The sequence below is a fragment of the Theropithecus gelada genome, chromosome 14, assembly GCF_003255815.1.
Source record: "Theropithecus gelada isolate Dixy chromosome 14, Tgel_1.0, whole genome shotgun sequence".
Lineage (NCBI taxonomy): Eukaryota > Metazoa > Chordata > Mammalia > Primates > Cercopithecidae > Theropithecus > Theropithecus gelada.
The window spans coordinates 35,487,987-35,510,742 of NC_037682.1; positions in this window are offsets into that span (position 1 = coordinate 35,487,987).

Here is a 22,756-nt window from a genome sequence, read left to right on the forward strand (position 1 = left end):
CGATTAACATTTGGCTCATTACTTACATAAATTTCTGCAGCAGGATTGAACTTCTTCCCAGAAAATGGGTTTTTATTTTGTACTGCATTGTTAGTCTGCAAATTTTTCAAAATTTTATGCTCTGCTTCCTCTTGAACATTTTCCTGCTTAGAAATTTCTTCTGCCAGATACCTTATTATCTCTCTCAAGTTTAAAGTTCCACAGATCTCCAGGGCAGGGGAAAATGCCACCAGTCTCTGCATAGCAAGAGTTGCCTTTATTCCTGTTATAAGCTCCTCATCTCCATCTGAGACCACCTCAGCCTGGACTTTATTGTCCATATCACTATCAGCATTTTGGTCAAACATATCATCCTCTCTTCTGAGCTCTCCAAGTCTCTAGGGAGTTTCAAACTTTCCCACATTTTCCTGTCTTCTTCTGAGCCCTCCAAATTATACCAATCTCTGCCTGTTACCCAATTCCAAAGTTGTTTTCACCTTGTCAAGTATCTTTACAGTAGCACCCGACTCTACCAGTACCAATTTACTGTATTATTCTGTTCTCATGCTGCTAATAAAGATGTACCTGAGACCAAGTAATATATGAAGCAAAGGTTTAGTGGACTCACAGTTTGACATGGCTGAGGAGGCCTCACAATCATGGTGGAAGGCAAAGAAGAAGCAAAGGCACGTCTTAAATGGTGACAGGCAAGAGAGTGTGTGCAGGGCAATTGTACTTTATAAAACCACCACATCCCATGAGACTTACTATCATGAGAACAGTATGGGAAAGACCTGCCCCCATGATTCAATTGCCTCCTACTGGATCCCTCCCATGACATGTGAAAATTATGGGAGCTACAATTCAATATGAGATTTGGGTGAGAACACAGTCAAACCATATCAGATAATCGTGATTTTTGTCTGTAGCTCTGTTTATGTGATGAATCACATTTATTGATTTGCATATGTTGAACCAGCCTTGCAGCCTGGGGATGAAGCCAACTTGATTGTGGTGGATAAGCTTTTTGATTCACTGCTGTATTCAGTTTGCCAGTATTGAGAATTTTTGTGTCCATGTTCATCAGGGATATTGGTCTGAAGTTTCCTTTTTTTGTTTTACCTTTACCAGGTTTTGGTATCAGGATGATGCTGGACTCATAAAGTGAGTTAGGGAGAAATCCCTCCTTTTCGATTGTTTGTAATAGTTTCAGAAGAAAGGGTATCAGTTCCTTATACTTCTGGTAGCATTCAGATATAAATCCATCTGGTCCTGGGATTTTGGTTGGTAGGCTATTTATTACCATCTCAATTTTAGAACTTGTTATTGGTCTATTCAGGGATTCAACTCCTTCCTGATTCAGTCTTGGGAGGGTGTATGTGTCCAGGAATATATCTATCTCTTCTAGATTTTCTAGTTTATTTGCATAAAGGTGTGTATAGTGTTCTCTGATGGTTGTTCATATTTCTGTGGGGTCAGTGGTAATATCCACTTTATCATTTTTTATTGTCTCTTTGATTCTTCTTTTATTAGTCCAGCTAGTGGTCTATTTTATTGTATTTTTTTCACAAACCACCTCCTAGATTCATATATTTTTATTTTGAAAGATTTTTTTTTTAAATCTCTATCTCCTTCGGTTTTGCTGAGCTTGGTTATTTCTTATCTTCTGTTAGCTTTGGGTTTTTGTTGTTGGTAGTTGTGATGTTAGAATGTTGTTTTGAGATCTTTCTAGCTTTTTGATGTGGGCATTTAGTGCTATAAATCTCCCTCTTCACACTGCTTTAGCTGTGTCTCAGATTCTGGTATGTTATCTCATTCTTCTCATTAGTTTCTAAAAACTTCCTGATTTCTGCCTTAATTTTTTTATTTACCCAGAAGTCATTCAAGTCCAGGTTGTTCAATTTCCATATAGTTGTACGGTTTTGAGAGAGTTTCTTAATCTTGAGTTTTAATTAGATTACACTGTGGTCTGAGAGACTATTTGTTATGATTTCAGTGATTTTGCGTTTGCCAAGGAGTGATTTACTTCCAATTATGTGGCTGATTTTAAAGTAAGTGCCATGTGGTGCTGAGAAGAATGTATATTCTGTTGTTTGGTGGTGGAGTGTTCTGTAGTTATCTCAGGTCCCACTTGATACAGAGCTGAGTTCAAGTCCTGAATATCTTTGTTAATTTTTTGTCCTGATGATCTAATATTGACAGGGTTTAAAATCACCCACTGTTACTGTGTAGGAGCCTAAGTCTCTTTGTAGGTCTTTAGGAACTTGTTTTACAAATCTGAGTGCTCCTGTATTGGGTGCTTATATATTTAGGATAGTTAGCTCTTCTTGTTGAAATGACCTCTTTACCATTATGTAATGCCCTTCTTTGTCTTTTTAGATTTTTGTTGGCTTATAATCTGTTTTCTCAGACCTTAGGATTGCCACCCCTGCTTTTTGCTGATTTCCCTTTGCTTGGTAAATTTTCCTCCATCCCTGTATTTTGAGCCTATGTGTGTCTTTGCATGTGAGATGGGTCTCTTGAATACAGCACATCGATGGATCTTGACTCTTTATCCAGTTTGCCATTCTGTGGCTTTTAATTAGGGCATTTAGCCCATTTATATTTAAGGTTAAAATTGTTATGTGTGAATTTGATCCTATCATCATGATACTACCTGGTTATTTGGCAGACTTGTTTATGTAGTTACTTCATAGTTTCAATGATCTGTATACTTCAGTGTGTTTTTGTAGTGGCTGGTAATAGTTTTTACTTTCCATATTTCATGCTTCCTTGAGGAACTCTTGCAAGGAAGGCCTAGTGGTTATGTATTTCCTCAGCATTTGCTTGTCTGAAAAAGGTTTTATTTCTCTTTTGTTTATGAAGCTTAGTTTGCCCAAATATGTAATTTTGGTTGGGAGTTATTTAAGATTGTTGAATATTGTCCCCCTATGTCTTCTGGCTTATAGGGTTTCCACTGAGCAGTGTGCTGTTAGTCTGATGGGCTTCCTTTTATAGGTGAACTGGCCTTTCTCTATGGCTGCCCTTAACATTTTTTCTGTTTATTTCGACCTTGGAGAATTTGATGATTATGTGTCTTGGGACTGATCTTCTCATGGAGTATCTTACTGGGATTCTCTGGATTTCCTGAATTCAAATGTTGGCCTGTCTTGCTGGGTTGAGGAAGTTCTCCTGGATGATATCCTGAAGTATGGTTTTCAACTTGGTTTTGTTCATCTCTTTCAGATACCCCAGCCAGTTTTAGGTTCAGTATTTTTACTTATCCAATAATTTTTGGAGGCTTGTAAATTCCTTTTCATTCTTTTTCCTCTAATCTTGTCTGCCTGCCTTATTTCAGCAAGATATAGTCTTCAAGCTCTGATATCCTTTTCTTCTGCTTGGTCTATTTGGCTATTGATACTTACATTTGTATTGTAAAGGTCTTGTGTTTCTTAACTCCATCAGGTCATTTATATTCTTCATTAAACTGGTTATTCTTGTTATCAGCTCCTATGATTTTTAATTGTGGTTCTTAGCTTCTTTTCAATGGGTTAGAACATACTTCCTTAGCTTAGTGAAGTTCATTATTACCTGTCTTCTGAAGTCTACTTCTGTTAATTCATCCATCACAGCCACAGCCTAGTTCTGTGCCCGTGCTGAAAACATATTGTGATCATTTGGAAGAGAAGAGGCACTCTGACTTTTTGAGTTTTCAGCATTTTTATTTTGATTATTCCTTGTCTTCATGGGTTTATCTACCTTTGATCTTTGAGGCTGCTGACCTTTGGATGGGGATTTTTTGGGAGTCTTTTGTTGTGGTGGTTGTTGTTGCTTTCTGTTTTTCTTTTAGCAGTCAGGCCCCTTTTCCACAGTGCTGCTGCAGTTTGCTGGGGTTCCACTCCAGACCCTATTTGCCTGGGTCCCTCCCACACCTGGAGTTATCACCCAGTGGAGGCTGCAGAACAGCAAAGATGGCAGCCTGCTCCTTCCTCTGAACTCTCTGTCCCAAACCATCACTGACCTGATGCCAACCGGAATGCTCCTACATGAGGCATCTGCAGGCCCCTATTGGGAGGTCTCACTCAGTCAGGAGAAGCAGGATCAAGGACCCACTTAAATAAGCAGTCTGGCTGTCCTTTGGCAGAGCCACTGTGCTATACTGGGTATAATCTTTCTCCTTTTGGCTGCCCTGACTCTCCAGAGCCAGCAGGCAGAAAAGACTAAGACTGCCAATCCAGGATACTACACCTGTCCCTCCTCCTAGGGGCTTCTATCAGGGAGATCAGAGTTCTGTCCATAAATCCCTGGCTGTGGATACTAAAAATCCTGCAGGGAGGCCCCACCCAGTGAGGAGGAATGGGTCAGGGTCCCACTTAAAGAAGCAGTCTGGCTATGAACTCTCACAGTGGCTATGCTGTGGGAAATTGCTCCCTGTTCAGACTGCCCTATCTCACTGGCACTGATGTGAGGGGAAAATGACCTACTGGAGCTGCAGTGATCATGGCTGCCCCTTTCCTGTAGAACTCAGTCTTTTTAGGCATTGTCCAGTCTGCTGCACTGGCCTGGTGGGAATTCCAAGCCATTGGGTTTTAGCTTTTGGGGTTCCATGGGAGTGGGGCCTGCTGGGCAAGGCTACCTCACTCCCTGGCTTCAGCCTCTTGCCCATGGAAGTGGATGGGTCTCCTGCCCCGCTGGAGTTCCCGCAGTTGGGGTATGCAAAAATCCTGTGTCTCAGTGCCTGCCTGAGTGGCTGCCCACCTGAGCAGCGCCGTGAGCACAGCTCTGTGCTTGGGACCCAAGGCCCTGGTGGCATGGCCTCATGAGGGGACCTCCTGATGCATGGGTTGCACAGATCCATGGGAAAAGTGTGGTTTTCAGGGCCATGTAGCACGATGCCACATGGCCTCCCTTGGCTGAAGGAAGGAGCTCTCTTTGCCCCATGCAGCTCCCAGGTGGGCCCTTGCTCTACCCTGCTTTTCCTTACTCTCTTTACGTTGCACCAACTGCCTGGTCAGTCCTAGTGAGAGAATCTGGGTACAACTGAAGATGAAGAATCCACTTGCCATTTTCGTTCTTCTCGATGGGAGCCTCAGACTGGAGCTGTTTCTCTTTGGCCATTTGACTTGTTTCCCACAAAGACATTCTCCAGAAGTTTTCTTTTATTTGTAGAGACCGTGGAGTGGGAGTGCGAATAAAATTAAAAGTCACTGTTTTTAAGTACAATAAATAATTGAATTACATTTCTATTTTTTAAAATGCACAGTGATTATAAGCTCTTTAACAGAGAAGTGTCCCAATAGAGAAAGGATAGGTGCCAATATTTGAAACACCAGATATGCCCCTGGGGAGCAAGTCTCCTCCTGAGCAGTGGGTCTTTGATTTTCTTGCCACTTGTGTGATGTTTATTTCTTTTTTGTCCATTTGTGCAAAATATTTTTCAAGCCTAGAAGCTGTACAAGGCACCATGCCAGGCTCTAGGGATGCAGATAAATTTAGTGTAGATGATCAGAATTTCCAAAAGAAGATAATAGCAGATGTAGGCCTAGTCCTCAGTGTACACCCTGCCACAAAAATCTATTCCCAGCCTATCTTTTCCAACCCCCGAAGCAATTTTATACCAAAGATGTGACCTATTTTGAACTTGAGTGGTTGGATACATCTATTGTTGTCCCACAAAATTCTGTGTGAAAAAAGCATTCTGTTGATTATAGTTGTGAGAAACTCTTCCAGACACCAGACAGGAGAAAATATGACATCACTCTCTCTTCCTCTGTCTCTCTGATCTCCATTACTAGGCAGAATGAATAGAAACCATTTTATTTCCTCTCTGCCTTTCCAGATCTGCTGCTGGGGCTCATCATTTGTTATCAACAGAACTCATTCAGTCTATCCTTAGGGAATATTAACTAGTGTCATCTGAGAAGGGCCTGATTCATGACACTGCAGGAATTTTCAAGAGGAAGAAGCACCATATTTTTCTTTTCTAGGCTAGCACTAAGGTCCCAGCTCTGGGGACCTGGTGCTCATAGAAGTATGGAGTAGCCCACCTCACTTTCTCCAAAGTGGGTGCGTGGAAGGAAACATTTTTATTATAATAGCCAACTCACTTCCACATAGATGCTAAATAAAATGTTCTTCCCACAAGATTTCTGGGTTGTGAAGACTTCGGTAATGAGTAAACCTGTCAAAATAGCATTTCCAGGGGCAAGAGGATGAGATTCATGACTTTGATGGTAGAATTTTTTGCTATAAAAGTATTTGACCTTGAAATACAACTATGTCCTTATTTTTCTTTTTGTATACTACTTTTACTAAAGGTCATCATGCTTGGTTCCAAGAAGAACTGATGAATTTACTCACTAAGGAACTAAAGTTCACGGACATTAAAGGGGTTGTCCCTGGTTATCTAGTTACAAGGTGGTGGAGCATTAACTCTGCCCCTCATCTTTTACATTTTAGGATGGGTACTTTTTTCATGGGTACAAGCTGTATATATTATTGAATTTCAAATATAATACTGCTGAAGGGCTGATATTGATTAGGAGATTTTCCAGCAGGGCTTGTTTGAACTGGGGAGTGTGTCTATTCCAACTGGTTAGGAACTAAGGATGATCTGAGAACATGTGATAGAGACAAATTGATTTGATCATTCGAGAGAACAAACCCAGGACTTTTCCCTCAGTAAAACTGTTTCTAAAATGAGGTATGATGGATTTTGCATGTGACCATGAAAAAATCTATCTTTACTCTTTGTTTTCTAAACCATTTTACCTTATTAATGGCTGCATGTTTAAACATTTGATGTTTACATTGTGTTGTTAATACTATCTGTCCACAGCCTTTCTTTTTTTTCGTTTTTTTGTTTTGTTTTGTTTTGTTTTGTTTTGTTTTGTTTTGTTTCTCTGATTCCATGAGCTTTAATCACTACATTTAAAATACCTGTGTAACATTGGCTCCTGGCTATTGCTCTTGCCATGGATTTTAGGCTGTCTCCAAACCCATCTGCCAAACAGGACAAAACACAGCCAATGTAACTGTCATTTTTCCCACCAATGCTATTTGTTATGTGCTGAGGCATGTTTCATGATGAGCCAGCCACTGGATTGGATTGACATACTGTAGTCTGATTCAACTGACATTGGAAATCTTTTTAAATCTCTTATATCTAAGATATTGTGCTTATTTTTTATGAGGCAACACAGGAAAAGAGGGAGGGAGAGCTTAAAAATCTAGTAAGAAATAATGATATATAAATAACAAATGAAAATATAAGGCCACATAAAATATGTTACACTATAGGTAAATATTGCTATGGGAGAAAAAGTGGAAAACTAATTAATTTTGACAGACTTGAGAAATGTTTCATAGAGGTGTAACATTTGAGCTCAGCTCTCAGGGATGAGTTAGATTTTCTTCTGTACACCAATGATTGAGAAGAATTCCAGGCTGAGGGAATATTGAGATCAGATAGGGTTACAGGAATATGAAGGTATAGGAAACCACTAGTAGTGAAAGAATTTGAAATATGACTAGAGAATTGGAATAAATGTTAGGTGTGTTAGGGTGTAAAATCAGGCAGAAGTAGTAGTGGTATTGAGATGTGTAGTTTTGCCAGATTTAGCAAATAAAAAGAGAATGATCAGTTAAATTTGAACTTCAGCTAAGCAAGTGTTTCCTTAGTGTCAGTGTGTCACAAATGTTGGATGAAGGTATATATATGTGTGTGTGTGTGTGTATATATATATATATACACATACATACACACACACACACACACTAAAAATTATTGATTTTCTAAAAGTCAGATTTCTCAAAATGTCCAACACCAAGAATGAAAGAGCCTGATAACTCAGGGAGAAACTATAGTTGTTTGATACAAAATTCTAGAGGAAAATTCAAAGCCTGACAATCTTTGTATTGCAATTGAGTGGCACAAGAGAAAATTTGCTGCAAAAGAGGCACTAACTAATCAAGTGGACAAAATGACTTGGCCAGCTCACATTAACAGCATCTGTCCTGGTCACTTCAGTACCCCAGAGCTTGTACAGTGGATTATGAATGAGGTTACTATGTTGGCAGAGTCAGAAGCTATGTATAGACTCAACCACAGGTGCTCCATCTTATAAGGAGTAGGTAGACTAAGCAAGTCCAAGAACCTGCAGGTGGAAGTGAATGTGGCTCTGTACATGGTCACTACCAGTGACTTATCTAGGCAATTTCCATTTCTTGTCCCCACTACTTTTGGCTCTGTGGGTCTAGTGGAGGGGTCAGCAAACCATGGCTGATGGCCAAATCTTTCCCATAGTCTTTTTCCCCGATGACTCCACGAGCTAAGAGTGTTCACCCCCTCCATTTTTAAAAAGTTGTTTAAAAAATACATGATAGGGACTAAGTGGCTATGAAAATCTAAAATGCTTATTTGCTGGCCATTTATAAAAGAAGTTTGCTGATCCCTGGTCTAGATGTTGGAGGTCCCAGAGAGGAACGATGCTTCTTCTAGGGGATACAGTAAGAATTCCATTGCACTTAAAGCTATAACCGCCATCTGGTTATTTTGGATACCTTGTGCTTGTGGATCAGCAGGCAAAGAATGGGGTTATGGGCAGGAGTAATTGACCCTACTATGAGGAGATAGAGTTGCTGCTATACGTTTTTTGGAATTGGTTGATGTATTGAGGGATCTTTTATTGGTCTCATACAAAGTTTTAACTCAAATGTGCAGGTACAGCAACCATGTTCTGATAAGAGCATGGCAACTAGAACCCAGATACCTTACAGATGAGAGTCACCCTGCCAGGCAGGCCACCAGTCCAGTAGAAGTGCTAGATGAATAAGAGGGGGAGTCTAGAATGGGTGATGGAGGTGGGATATGATTATCCCAGTCATGGGATCAGTTGTAGCAGGTACAATTCTCCTCTTGTAAACTTTTCCTAAAATTACAACCAACCAGGATCCTGGACAAATATTGTCTGGATAGGGTGAAGTTCATGTAAGAAGCAAGTGAGTGGTACAAGGAATGGAATTTGGTAGTAGCTGTTGGTGCTGCCCCCCAGATTTCATTTGCCAGGCCAATGTAACCACTCAGTGGTCGCTGTTAATGACTCTCAGTTGCCCACTTCTTCTGAGAATTGTCCTTGCCTGGACAGAAGCTGTTTCATCTGCTTCACATGGAAGGTTAGCTCCCTTTGTCCCAGGAGCAGCCTACTGGCAATGACTAATGGCACAAGGGAAAAAAAGGCCATACCTCTTGCTTCAAAGTGGCACCAGCTCTGCAGTGCTTTTCATCCTCCAGATTGCCTATGGCGTTAGGACTGAAGCTGCCTTCCACTGAGCTCACATTCATGCTTTGTTTTCCCTTGACAGTAGTATTCCATGCTACTTCCTTCTTATCTTTCTTTTTAGAGGACTCCCTCAATACATCAGTTTCACACAAATTATTGTTTTAGGTTTTGCTTCTAGGATACTTGACCTAAGGCAAAGACCTATATAATCTGGTCACTACATATGTTGCTAAATTCATTTCCTACTACTTTTCCTCTTTAAATTTTGATTCCAGTCACACTGGTCTCCTTGCTGTTTCTTCACGTACGAAGCACCTGCCATTCTCAGGGCCATTCTTTTTCCCTCAACCTGAACCCTATTCTCTTGATAGCCACTGGGTTTCGCTCCCTCACTTCATGCACATTTCTAATCAAATGCTGCCTGTTGAGAAGTCTTTTCTGGATACTATTCTATCTAACATAGGATGTTCTTTCCATCTACTTGTCCTTCTCTATTATTTTTCCATATATTATATTATTACATGACATTCTACTATGTATTTACTTCTTTCTTTGTGTATTTTCTACCTCCCTGACTAGAAGATAAACATTAAAATGATAGGGAATTTTCTATTCCATTTGCTGCAATATCCTTGCTGCTTATAAGAATGTCAGAAAAATAGTAGGCATTCTGTAAAGAATGTTACTGTATGACAGTTACTCCACTCAGTAAGTTGTGAATCTTGAATTCAACCCCGAATTTATCTGGCTCAAAATATCTTGCTTTGGGTTTTGAACCCTGTCACTGCATGTTTGTTCTTCTCAGCTGCTCCGTTTACCAAATCAATTATTACAATTCACTTGATAACAGAATTCCAGTGAGGCTAAAATCCTTGAAATTCCCATATATTCATGTGTATGTGTGTGTGTGTGTATATATATATATTTTATATATTATATATATTATATGTATGTGTAGCCATCTGCTATAACAAATTGAATTCAAAATTTCAATGGTTTAACATAATACAAGTTTATTTTTTGCTCACATAAAGCCCAGCGAGTAGAGTATGAGGAAGATAGGTTGATGTTTTGTTCTATGTAGTCATTTGGAGTCCTAGGTTGATGGCGACATGCCATCCTTAATACAAAACTTCTAATGTTGTCCTGAAGGTCCATGAGCAGCAAAAATAGAAGATCACAAGGTATAAAAAAACCCACTATGTATGTGTGTGTGTGTGTGTGTGTGTGTGTGTGTATATATATATATATATGTCTCAGCTAGGTCTAGAGGTCGTATGCATCACTTCCACTAGCATTGAATTAGCCAGTAGTCAGTCATATTGCCCCAAATGAATGCAAAGCAAGTTAGGAAATATAGCAGCTTGTCCTGCAGCCCTTTCATGGCAATGACTATATACAGTGGAAGGGAGCACAATTTTTTGATGGACAGCTAATCATATCTACTACAAGCTGTCCCCACTGCCAGTGGTTATTCACGTGCATCTTTCCTTCCATAACAGAACACACCATCCCTTCCCGTGGGAGAAAAATCCAATGCTGCATTCAGTTACTGCATCTAGATCATCCTGGAAATAGAATCTCCCATTATTTGACTAGCCTTGGTCCAGGAAATTGAAGTGGTGCAGGAGAACTTTAAGCTCAGAGTTTTGCAGAGAAGCAAAAAAAAAAATTCTTGTCCACAATCTTCAGTCTACTTGGGGTGAATTTCTCTTTTGCAGTCATTATCTCCTTAAGCTTGAGACTTTCACATTGCCCAGTAATTTTTTTAAATCACAGAAACAGATGGTACTAAAGTCCTAACCAGAGTTTTACTAAGCAAGGTTTATTTAGTGATAACTTTCTCTCTCTCAATAGATACTATGTAATTGTGCTTATAACATTTGTTAGTGTTTGCTTACAGTTTGTCTAGAAAAATTTCTTGTTTTCCCATTTGCTATGTCACTACACACTAATTAGGGAGAAATATGTCTCCTGTAGTTTAAATAAGATAAAGGAAAGTCATTATTTTGTTGGAACACATCACCGGCAATTACTAGAGGAAGTGGCTACAGGTTGTATGTTAGAGCCCTCTAAAACATTCTTCCATTGCCAAGTGAGTTAACACCAGATCTAGCACTGAAGAAACCATTGAATAATTCAGTTCTCTTTTCCATGCTGAGAGCAGTGCAGGTAATCATTCTCACTTAACCTTGTGCTTGATAATGAACAAAATGAGTGTGAAATCCTGTGGTTAATATCTTTGCTGTATCTTGAAAATAAATTTTGTATCATTTTGGTCAAAAGATTAAAAGTATGATCTGACCTTTGGAAGGAACGGGGAGAAACTTTATATGTGTGCACTGATTTGGCCATTGTAGTAGATTATATATCAGTGATAATTAATGGCAGCTATCAATATTTATAACCTTGTATAGTTCCCTTCTAAATGGACTTTAGGCTTGGTTCTATGTCTGGCTTTGGTCAATAGGACACCAACAAACACGAAACAAACATCAACCAGTTAAGTTTTTGAACACAGAGGCTTACCCTTTGGAATGCTGTGACCACCATGTTTGAAGCCCAGGCTTTTCTGCTGAAGAGAACATGTAATGGTTTACCAAGGTTCTCTGGCTCACAGCCTCAGCCCCAACTCAGATCCAGTTAGGCTGCCAGATTATAGCTTCTCATGAGGGACTTTAGGAGAAACTAGCCAACAAGCAAACAAACAACCTGCCAGCTGAACCTAGTCCAAATTGAGAATCTCAAGCAAATAAATGGTTAGGTTATACTTTAAATATCTGAGTTTTGGGAGTTTGTTACATAGCAATAGATAACTGATACAACTATGGCATGTTTATTTGGACAAGATATATTCCAAATATGAAAACTCTCAGCATCTTTATTGCAGCAATCTGAACCCTACCCTCTGCCATTTGTCAGTGACTTTTCCCCATACTTGAATTACTTCGGAGACCAAATGATTTGTTGCAGAGACTTCTGGCTTCCAGCTAGGTCCTTTCACCACTCTCTTACCTTAGTTTTCTGAGGGATCCCATCTTTCCTATCACTCTATTTTTATTCTACTTTTATTATCTGCCCTTAATCCTGTGGTATTTCTCAGATTTCTTTCAGCTCTATTGGCCATTCAGAGTTAGAAAATGTGGTTGAGTCAGGGTAGTAACTGAATAAACTATTCCAGTTAAGTTTTAAAATGGGGAGGCTGAGATATATTTATATTATCATTATCCTCAACCAGGCTGAATATTTAGCCTATAACACATCTGGCAATTTTCCTACATTTTATATCTCTGTGTTATTTTTCTTGAAGCCCTTTCAGTTAAACTTTAATCTTATGGGCATGGTGTTCTGTGTGTTGAAATGGAAATAGAATTAGCTCTCCAGCCACAAGGCACAATTTCAAGCTGTGGTTTTTTAGTGTTCTAACTTTATAACTACAAGGCATTTTACTAACATACCTGAGCCTTAGATTTTCAACTTATATAATAATACTTTTTCCTTATAAATTTGTTGATAGGATGTTACCATGAAAATAGAAAATTCCTTGAGCAATTCCAGTAAGTCAAGGTAGGGACTCAATGAATGATAATCATCATCAGGATTAAATACAGAAATTTAAAAGAAGTTGACAGTTGACTCTCCCCCAAGCCTGTCCTTCCAGCTGAGTCTGAATCTCATTGATGTATTATGATATATTTTGAAAAATTAATGTGATTTATTTTACTAGTATTTTATGGAAATTGAATTGGAGGACTAATGATAATAGCCAGTTATTATTAAGCACTTAGTACATGACAAGCACCATTCTAAACATTTTACATGTATTAATTTGTCAAATATTCACAAGAACACTATTAGAGAAAATGATATTTTTATTTCATTTTACAGCAGAGGAAACTAGACATAAAATTATTCCTAGACACAAGCTTGCCAAAGGCAGTCTTACCTGACAGGAAAACAGAGCCAGAATTTACCCAAGGGAATCTAGTTTGAAACCTGTAGTTGTACACACTTCAGTTGTGCACTCCTGCCTGTCCAAAATTCATTTAGATGAGTGATTAGTGAATTACTTTTGCCACAAACACCAAATTTCTTAGTGAAGTTGGTTTTTTTTTGTCCTGAACACAGACTTCCATTATCAGTTAAGTTGTTATTATTCTGATTTCAGTTGAATGGAAAATCACCTGCTCCTAAATATCCATAATAAATCTTACCCTTTTAAAAATAGAATCCATTCCTGCCTTCTCCTCTCTCCCAATTACAGAAGGAAGTACCTTCAGTAAGAGAAAGACTCTTTCCTTTCTACTTGACATGGACATGGATTTAAATTGTAGAATTGAGGAGGCGCAGAGCAAGATGGCAGAATAGATGACTCCACTGATCATCCTCTCCTCCGCCACCAGGCAAGGACACCCAGTTAACAACTATCTATACAGAAAAAAAAAAAAAAAAAAGAGAGAGAAAAAACCCACTTTCATAAGAATTAAAAATCAGGTGGACCCTCATAGTACCTGGTTTTAACTTCATATTACCGAAAGAGGCACTAAAGAGAAACAGTCCCAAATCACCAGATGCCCTCCAACAGCCCCCACCCCCACCTCCACCTCCACCTGGGAGAACTCAGCAATTGTGAGGCATTGAACTCTGCTGCTCTTTTAGAGCAGACAGGAAAAGTAGACTGAATTCAGTTGATGCCTACCCACAGAGGGAGCATTTAAACCAGTCCTAGATAGAGGAAAATCACTGATGCCAGCAGGAAATCATCAATGCCAGCAGTCTGAATTTGAATGCCTGAGTACCTGCAACCTCGCCACCAAGGGCCAAAGTGCTCTTGATTTCCAAGAAAACTTGAAAGGCAGTCTAGGCCATAAGGACTGCAACTCTTAGCCAAGATCTAGGACTGAACTAGGTCCAAGTACAGTGGACTAGGGGAGGCATATGACACGCTGGGGCAGTCAAGCAAGTACTAGCATCATCCTTCCCCTAAACCCAGGCTGCACAGCTTGTTGCTCCAAAAGAGAACACTTCCTTCCCCTTCAGGAGAGGAGAAGGAAGAATGAGGAGGACTTTTTGTCTTGCATCTTGAATACCAGCTCAGCCACAGCAGGATGTGGCACCAGTCAAAGTCATTAGGCCCCTGTTCCAGGTCCTAGCTCCCAAACCACATTTCTAGACACCCTATGGACCAGAAGGGAACCTGCTGTCTTCTCCTAGAGGTCCTGCCAGTATTCATCATCTGCTAACTGAAGAGCCCTTGAGCACTGAATTACCAGAAGCAATACTCAGGTACTACATCGAGGGCTTTGGTGAGCCTCTAAGACTTGTTGGCTTTGGGTTAGACTCAGCCAACATTACCAGCTGTGGTGGCTATGGGGCAAAACTCCTCCTGCTTGAGAAAAGCAGAAGGAAAAGTAAAGGGGACTTTGTCTTGCACCTTAGGTGCCAATACTGCCACAGCAGGATAGAGCACCAAGCAAGTTCTTTTGGTCCCCAATTCCAGGACTCGACTCTTGGACATCATTTCTAGGCCTGCCCTGAGCCAGAGGGGAGCCCACAGTCCTGAAGGGTGAGTCCCAGGCCGGGCAAGCATTCACCACAAACTGACTTAAGAGACTTTGGGCCTTAAGTGAACATTGGTGGTAGTTTGGCAGTACTCCTTGTGGCCAGGTATGGCGGTGGCTATTGGGTGAGTTTCCTCTGCCATTGGAAAGGGGAAGAAAGAGTGAGAAAGACTGTCTTGTGGTTTGACTGCCAGTTCAGCTGCAATACAATACCAGGTAAACTTCTAAGGTTTTTTACTCTAGTCTCTGATTCCTGAATGGTACCTGTAGACCCACCCAAGGCCTGGGGAACATTGCTGCCCTGAATGAAAGAACACAGACCTGGGTGGCTTTGCCATCTGCTAATTTTAGACCCCCCCAGGGCCTTGAACAAACATAGGCAGTAGCCAGGGAATGGTTACATCAGTCTTTGGGTGAGACCCAGCATTGTTCTGGCTTTAGGTCTGACCCAGCGCTATCAGAGTCATGGTGGACACAGGGGTGCTTGTGTCACTCCACACACAGCTTTAGGTGGCTCAGAACGGAGGAGAGAGACTGTATGTTTGGGAGAAAGTAAGGGAAGATAACAAGAGTCTCTGCCTGGCAATCTAGAGAATTTTCCACTATCTTGTCCAAGACCATCAAGACAGTATCTCTATGAGTCTGCAAAAACAACGATGTTACTGAGCTTGGGGTACAGAAACAGTTTAGATCACAATACCTAAGTTTTTTCAAATATCTGAACATCTTCCCAAGAAGGGCAGCTACAAATAAGCTCAGATAGTGAATACTGTAATAAATACCTAACTCTTCCATGCCCAGACACCAAAGAATATCTACTAGCATCAACACCATACAGGAAAACATGGACTCCACAAATAAGTAAGGCATGAGGGACCAATCCTGGATAAACAGACACATGACCTTTCAGGCAGAGAACTCAAAATAGCTGTGTTGAGGAAATTCAAGATAATACGGAGAAGGGATTCAGAATTTTATCAGATAAATTTAACAAAGAGATTGAAATAATTTAAAAGAATCAAGTGGACATTCTGGAGCTAAAGAATGCAATTGGCATACTGAAGAATCCTTAGAGTTATTTGATAGCAGAATGGATCAAGCAGAAGAAATAATGAGTGAGCTCAAAGATAGGCTATTTGAAAATACACAGAACAGACCAAAAACAAAAACAAAAACAAAACCCCACACCTACAGGATATAGAAAATAGCCTCAAAAGGGCAAATCTAAGAGTTATTGGCCTTAAGAGGTAGAGAAAGAGATTGGGATAGAAAGATTATTCCATGGGATAATAACATAGAACTTCCCAAACCTAGAGAAAGATATTAATATTCAAGTACAAGAAGCTTATAGAACACTAAGCATATTCAACCCAAAGGAGACTACCTAAAGGCATTTAATACTCAAACTCCCAAAGGTCAACAATAAAGAAAGAGTTCTAAAAGCAGCAAGAGAAAAGAAATAACATACAATGGAGCTTGAATATGTCTGACAGCAGACTTTTCAGTGGAAACTTTACAGGCCAGGAGAGAGCGACATGACATATTTAAAATACTGAAAGAAAAAATTTTTACCCTAGAGTAGTATTTTAGGTAAAAATATCCTTCAAACATGAAGGAGAAATAAAGACTTTCCTAGACAAACAAAAGCTGAGGGATTTCATCAACACCAGGCTTGTCCTACAAGAAATGCTAAAGGAAGTACTTTGATCAGAAAGAAAAAGACATTAATTATCACCTGAAGGTACAAAACTTACTGGTGTGATAGTAAGTACACTAAAAACACAGAATATTATAACACTGTAACTGTGGTGAGTGAACTACTCTTATCCGAATCAGAAAGACTAAAATAATAACTATAATAACTTTTCAAGACCTAGTATAGTCTAGGTCTTGAAGTCTAGGTCTAGATGAAAAAAAAAAAAACAAGAGGACAAAGTTCAGGTGAGTTCTTATTAGTTTTCTTTTTGCTTGTTTGCTTATGCAAATATTATTAAGTTGTCAGGTTAAGATAGTAGGTTATAAGACAGTATTTGCAAATCTCATAATCTCAAACCAAAATCATACAATGGATACACAAAAATAAAAAGAAACTAAATTATGTCACCTGAGAAAATCATCTTCACTAGAGGAAGACAGGAATTAAAGAATATAGAAAGAGAAGACTACAAAACAACCAGAAAACAAATAACAAAATGGCAGGAGTAAGTCCTTATTTATCAATCATAACATTGAACGTAAATGGACTCCAATCAAAAGACCTAGACTGTCAAAATGGATGAAAAGATAAGACCCATTGATCTGTTGCCTACAAGAAACACCTTCACCTATAAAGAAACACCTAGACTAAAAAAAAATGGACAAAGATATTTCGTGCCAATGGAAACTAAAAAAGAGCAGGGGTCACTATACTTATATCAGACAAAATAGGTTTCAAGATGAAAACTGTAAGAGGCAAAGGAGGTCACTATATAATGATAAAGGGGTCAATTCAGGAAGAGGATATAACCATTTTAAATATGCACCCAACACTGGAGCACACAGATATATATAAAGGAATTATCATTAGAGCTAAAGGGGAAAGATAAGCCCCAATACAGTAATAGCTGGAAACTTCAACACCCCACTTTCAGCATTGGACAGATCTTCCAGACAGAATCAAAAAAGAAACATCAGTCTTAATATGTACTATAGACCAAATGGATATAATAGATAACAGAACATTTCATCCAAGAGCTGCAGACTACAAATACATGGAAATTAAAGAATATACTCCTGAATGACCCATGGGTCAATGAAGAAATCAAGAAGGAAATCAGAAAATTTCTTGAAACATAATGGAAACACAACATACAAAAACCTATGGGATACAGCAAAAGCAGTACTGAGAGAAGCTTGTAAGTGCCTACATCAAAAAAGAGGAAAAACATCAAATAATCTAATGATACATCTTAAAGAACTAGAAAAGGAAGAGCAAATCAAACCCAAAATTAGTAAAAGAAATAATAAAGATCAGAGCAGAAATAAATGAAACTGAAATGAAAAATGATCCAATGAAACAAGAAGGTGAGTTTTTTTTTTTTTTGAAAGGTTAAACAAAATTGACAAACCATTAGCTAGACTACTTATAAAAAAGATTCAAATAAAATCAGAAATGAAAAAGGAGACATTGCAAATAATACTGCAGAAATTCAACATCATTAGAGGCAACTATGAGCAATTGTATGCCAATAAATTGGAAAATCTGGGAGAAATTGACATTCCTAGGAACATACAACCTACCAAGATTGAACCAGGAAGAAATCCAAAACCTGAACAGACCAATAACAAGCAATGAGACTGAAGCCATAATAAAAAGTCTGTTGGAAAAGAAAAGCCCAGGACCTGACGACTTCCCTGTTGAATTCTACCAAACCTTCAAACAAGAAATAATACAAGTCTTTGCTATTGTGAATAGTGCCGCAATAAACATACGTGTGCATGTGTCTTTATAGCAGCATAATTTATAATCCTTTGGGTATATACCCAGTAATGGGATGGCTGGGTCATATGGTACATCTAGTTCTAGATCCTTGAGGAATCGCCATACTGTTTTCCAGAATGGTTGAACTAGTTTACAATCCCACCAACAGTGTAAAAGTGTTCCTATTTCTCCACATCCTCTCCAGCACCTGTTGTTTCCTGACTTTTTAATGATTGCCATTCTAACTGGTGTGAGATGGTATCTCATTGTGGTTTTGATTTGCATTTCTCTGATGGCCAGTGATGATGAGCATTTTTTCATATGTCTGTTGGCTGTATGAATGTCTTCTTTTGAGAAATGTCTGTTCATATCCTTTGCCCACTTTTTGATGGGGTTGTTTTTTTCTTGTAAATTTGATTGAGTTCTTTGTAGGTTCTGGATATTAGCCCTTTGTCAGATGAGTAGATTGCAAAAATTTTCTCCCATTCTGTAGGTTGCCTGTTCACTCTGATGGTAGTTTCTTTTGCTGTGCAGAAGCTCTTTAGTTTAATTAGATCCCATTTGTCAATTTTAGCTTTTGCTGCCGTTGCTTTTGGTGTTTTAGACATGAAGTCTTTGCCCATGCCTATGTCCTGAATGGTACTACCTAGGTTTTCCTCTAGACTTGGAATCAACCCAAATGTCCATCAGTGACAGACTGGATTAAGAAAATGTGGCACATATACACCATGGAATACTATGCAGCCATAAAAAAGGATGAGTTTGCGTCCTTTGTAGGGACATGGATGCAGCTGGAAACCATCATTCTTAGCAAACTATCACAAGAACAGAAAACCAAACACCGCATGTTCTCACTCATAGGTGGGAACTGAACAATGAGATCACTTGGACTCAGGAAGGGGAACATCACACACTGGGGCCTATCATGGGGAGGGGGGAGGGGGGAGGGATTGCATTGGGAGTTATACCTGATGTAAATGACGAGTTGATGGGTGCAGCAGACCAACATGGCACAAGTATACATATGTAACAAACCTGCATGTTATGCACATGTACCCTACAACTTAAAGTATAATAATAATAAATAAATTAAAAAAAAAAAAGAAATAATACAAATCCTATTCAAACTATTATGAAAATAGAGGAGGTGGGAATACTTCCAAACTCATTCTATGAGGTCAGTGTTACCCTGACACCAAAACCAGAAAAAAAGACGTTAAAAAAAGAAAACTATAGGCCAATGTCTCTATTGATAAAAAAATCCTCAACAAAATACTAACAAACCGAATTCAACAATATATTAGATCATTCATCATGACCAAGTTGGATTTATCCCTTGGATGCAAGGATGGTTCAACATATGCAAATCAATCAGTGTGATATATCATGTCAACAAAATGAAGAATAAAAGCCATATGATTATTTCAATTGATGCAGAAAAAGCATTTGAAAAATTCAATATCCCTTCATGATAAAAATCCTCAAAAACTGGTGATAGAAGAAACATACCTCAACACAAAAAAAACTATATATAACACACCCCAGCTAGTATCATACTGAATGGGGGAAAAATGAAAGCTCTTCCTCTGAGATCTGGAACACGACAAGGATGCTCAATGTTACCACTGTTATTCAATGTAGAACTGAAAGTCCTAGCTAGAGCAATCACACAAAAGCAAGATATAGATGACAACCAATTATAGAAAGGAAGAAGTCCAGTTATCCTGTTTGCAGATGATATGATCTTATATTTGGAAAAACCTAGACTCTACAAGGAAACTATTAGAATTGATAAATTCAGTAAAGTCATAGTATACAAAATTAATATACAAAAATCAGTAGAGTTTCTATATGCCAATAGTGAACAATCTAAAAAATAAAAAAGTAATTCCACTTGTAATAGCCTCAAATAAAATGAAATACGTAGGAATTAACCAAATAAGTGAAATATCTCTATTTTAAAAAAAATCTATAAAACACTGAAGAAAAAAATTGGCAGATACCACAAAAAAGAACATATTTCATGCCCACGGATTGAAAGAATATTATTAAAATATCCATACTACCCAAAGCAATCTACAGATTTGATGCAATTCCTACCAAAATACCAATGACATTCACCACAGAAATAGAAAAAACAATCCTAAAATTTACGTGGAACCACAAAAGACTCAGAATAGCCAGAGCTACGCTAAGCTAAAAGAACAAAATTGGAGGAATCACATTACCTGACTTAAAATTATACTAAGATTTATAGTAACCAAAACAGCATGATACTGGCATTAAAACAGACACATAGACCAAAGGAACAGAATATAGAACCCAGAAACAAATTCACACACCTACAGTGAACTCATTTTTGACAACAGTGCCAAGAACATACACTAAGGAAAAGAAAGTCTCTTCAATAAATGGTGCTGAAGAATGAAACTAGACCCATATCTCTCACCATATACAAAAATCAAATGAAAATGAATTAAGGACTTAAACCTAATACTTCAAACCTAAGAACTGAAATGACTTCAAGAAAATGTGGGGGACAATCTCCAGAACATTGGCCTGAACACACCAAAAATTTCTTGAGTAATAACAACCCACAAGCATGGGCAACCAAAGAAAAAATGGAGAAATGGGATCACGTCAAGTTAAAAAGCTGCTGCACAGCTTAGGATGCAATCAACAAAGTGAAGACACAACCCACAGATTGGGGAAAAATATTTGTAAATTACACATCTGACTAAAGATTAATAACCAAAATATATAAGAAATTCAAACAACCCTATAGGAGAACATTTGATGATCTGATCAAAAGATGGGCAAATGATTTGAATAGATATTTCTCAAAAGAAGACATACAAATGGGAAACAGGCACATGAAAAGGTGCTCAGCATCACTGATCATCAGAGAAATGCAAGTCAAAACTATAATGAGCTATCATCTCATCTCAGTTAAAACGGCTTATATCCAAAGGCAGGCAATGGCAAAAGTTGGCAAGGATATAGAGAAAAAGGAATTCCTGTACATTGTTGGTGGGAATGTAAATTAGTACAACCACTATGGAGAACAGTTTGGAGATTCCTCAAAAAAAACTAAAAATTGAGCTATCATATGATTCAGCAACCTTATATCTGGGTATATACACCAGAAAAGGAAATCAGTATATTGAAGAGATATCTGGACTCCTATGTTTGTTATAGCACTGTTCACAATAGCCAAGATTCAAAATAGCCAAAGAAGTGTCCATCAACAGATGAATGAATAAAGAAAATTTGGTACATGTACATAATGGAGTACTATTCAGCCATAAAAAAGAGATTCAGTCATTTGCAATAACATGGTGGAACTAAATATCATTATATTGAGTGAAATAAGCCAGGCACAGAAACACAAACATTGCATATTCTCACTTAATTGTGGGATCTAGAAATTTAAACGGGTGAACTCATGGACATGGAGAGTAGAAGGATGGTTACCAAGAGGCTAGGAAGAGTAGTGGGGAACTAAAAGGGTGGTGGGAATGACTTATGGGTATAAAAATGTAGTTAGACTGAATAACACCTATTATTTGATAGCATAGCAGGGTGACTATATTCAGTAATAACTAACTGCACATTTTTAAATAGCTTAGAGTATAATTAGATTGTTTGCAACTCAATGGATCTATGTTTGAGAGGATGGATACCCCATTCCTCATGATGTGCTTATTTCACATTGCATGTCTTTATCAAAACATCTAATGTATCCCATAAATACGTACACCTACTATGTATCCACCAAAATTTTTTAAAAAATTTAGATTTTAGAATTGAGAATATGCATCATCCTCTAACCTCCTTAAATATGCAGAGAAATGGAGGCCAGGAATGATTTTCTTACTGCCATTATTTCAGTCATTAATTCTTTCATTTAATAAGGACCAAGGCCTTCTAAAACCAGTTTATATTCTCCACTAAAATAAATTGTTTCCCAGGGAGCCACAGGGAATCTCAGTTTATTTCCCAGTAGGTGAGTGCAGCAGAGGCCTCACAGTCCACACTGAGAGTACGGTCAGGTTGCCATGACTTTTAAAATACTGGTGTGACATTTAAAATAAAGTGACTCTTGCAGTCTTCCCCAAGCTTTTTTGGTTTTCCTCCTCTAAGAAGTTTTAAGGCCTTTGAGTTACTTATTATTTCTAATGAAACCTTTTTCTTGAAATCCTAGTTTTTTCAAAGGGCATGTCAATTCATCTTACTCCTAGGGCAAAGGAAATTCAGTAAGAGCTATACAGTGTATACCATTTTAGTTAAGCCATACTGCACTTGAAACTGATTCTCAGAAGAAGGGGGAAGTAGGTATTTGGAACTATGAGCTTTATTTAAAAAAAATCGTTTTAAACAATTCACCTAAGTTCAGGTCATTTCAGAACTCCTGGGATCCAATTGCCTATCATTATTACAGCTATTTGAAATTTTTCATAGAGGAGTTTCTAACCTATACTCCAATATAATGGTGG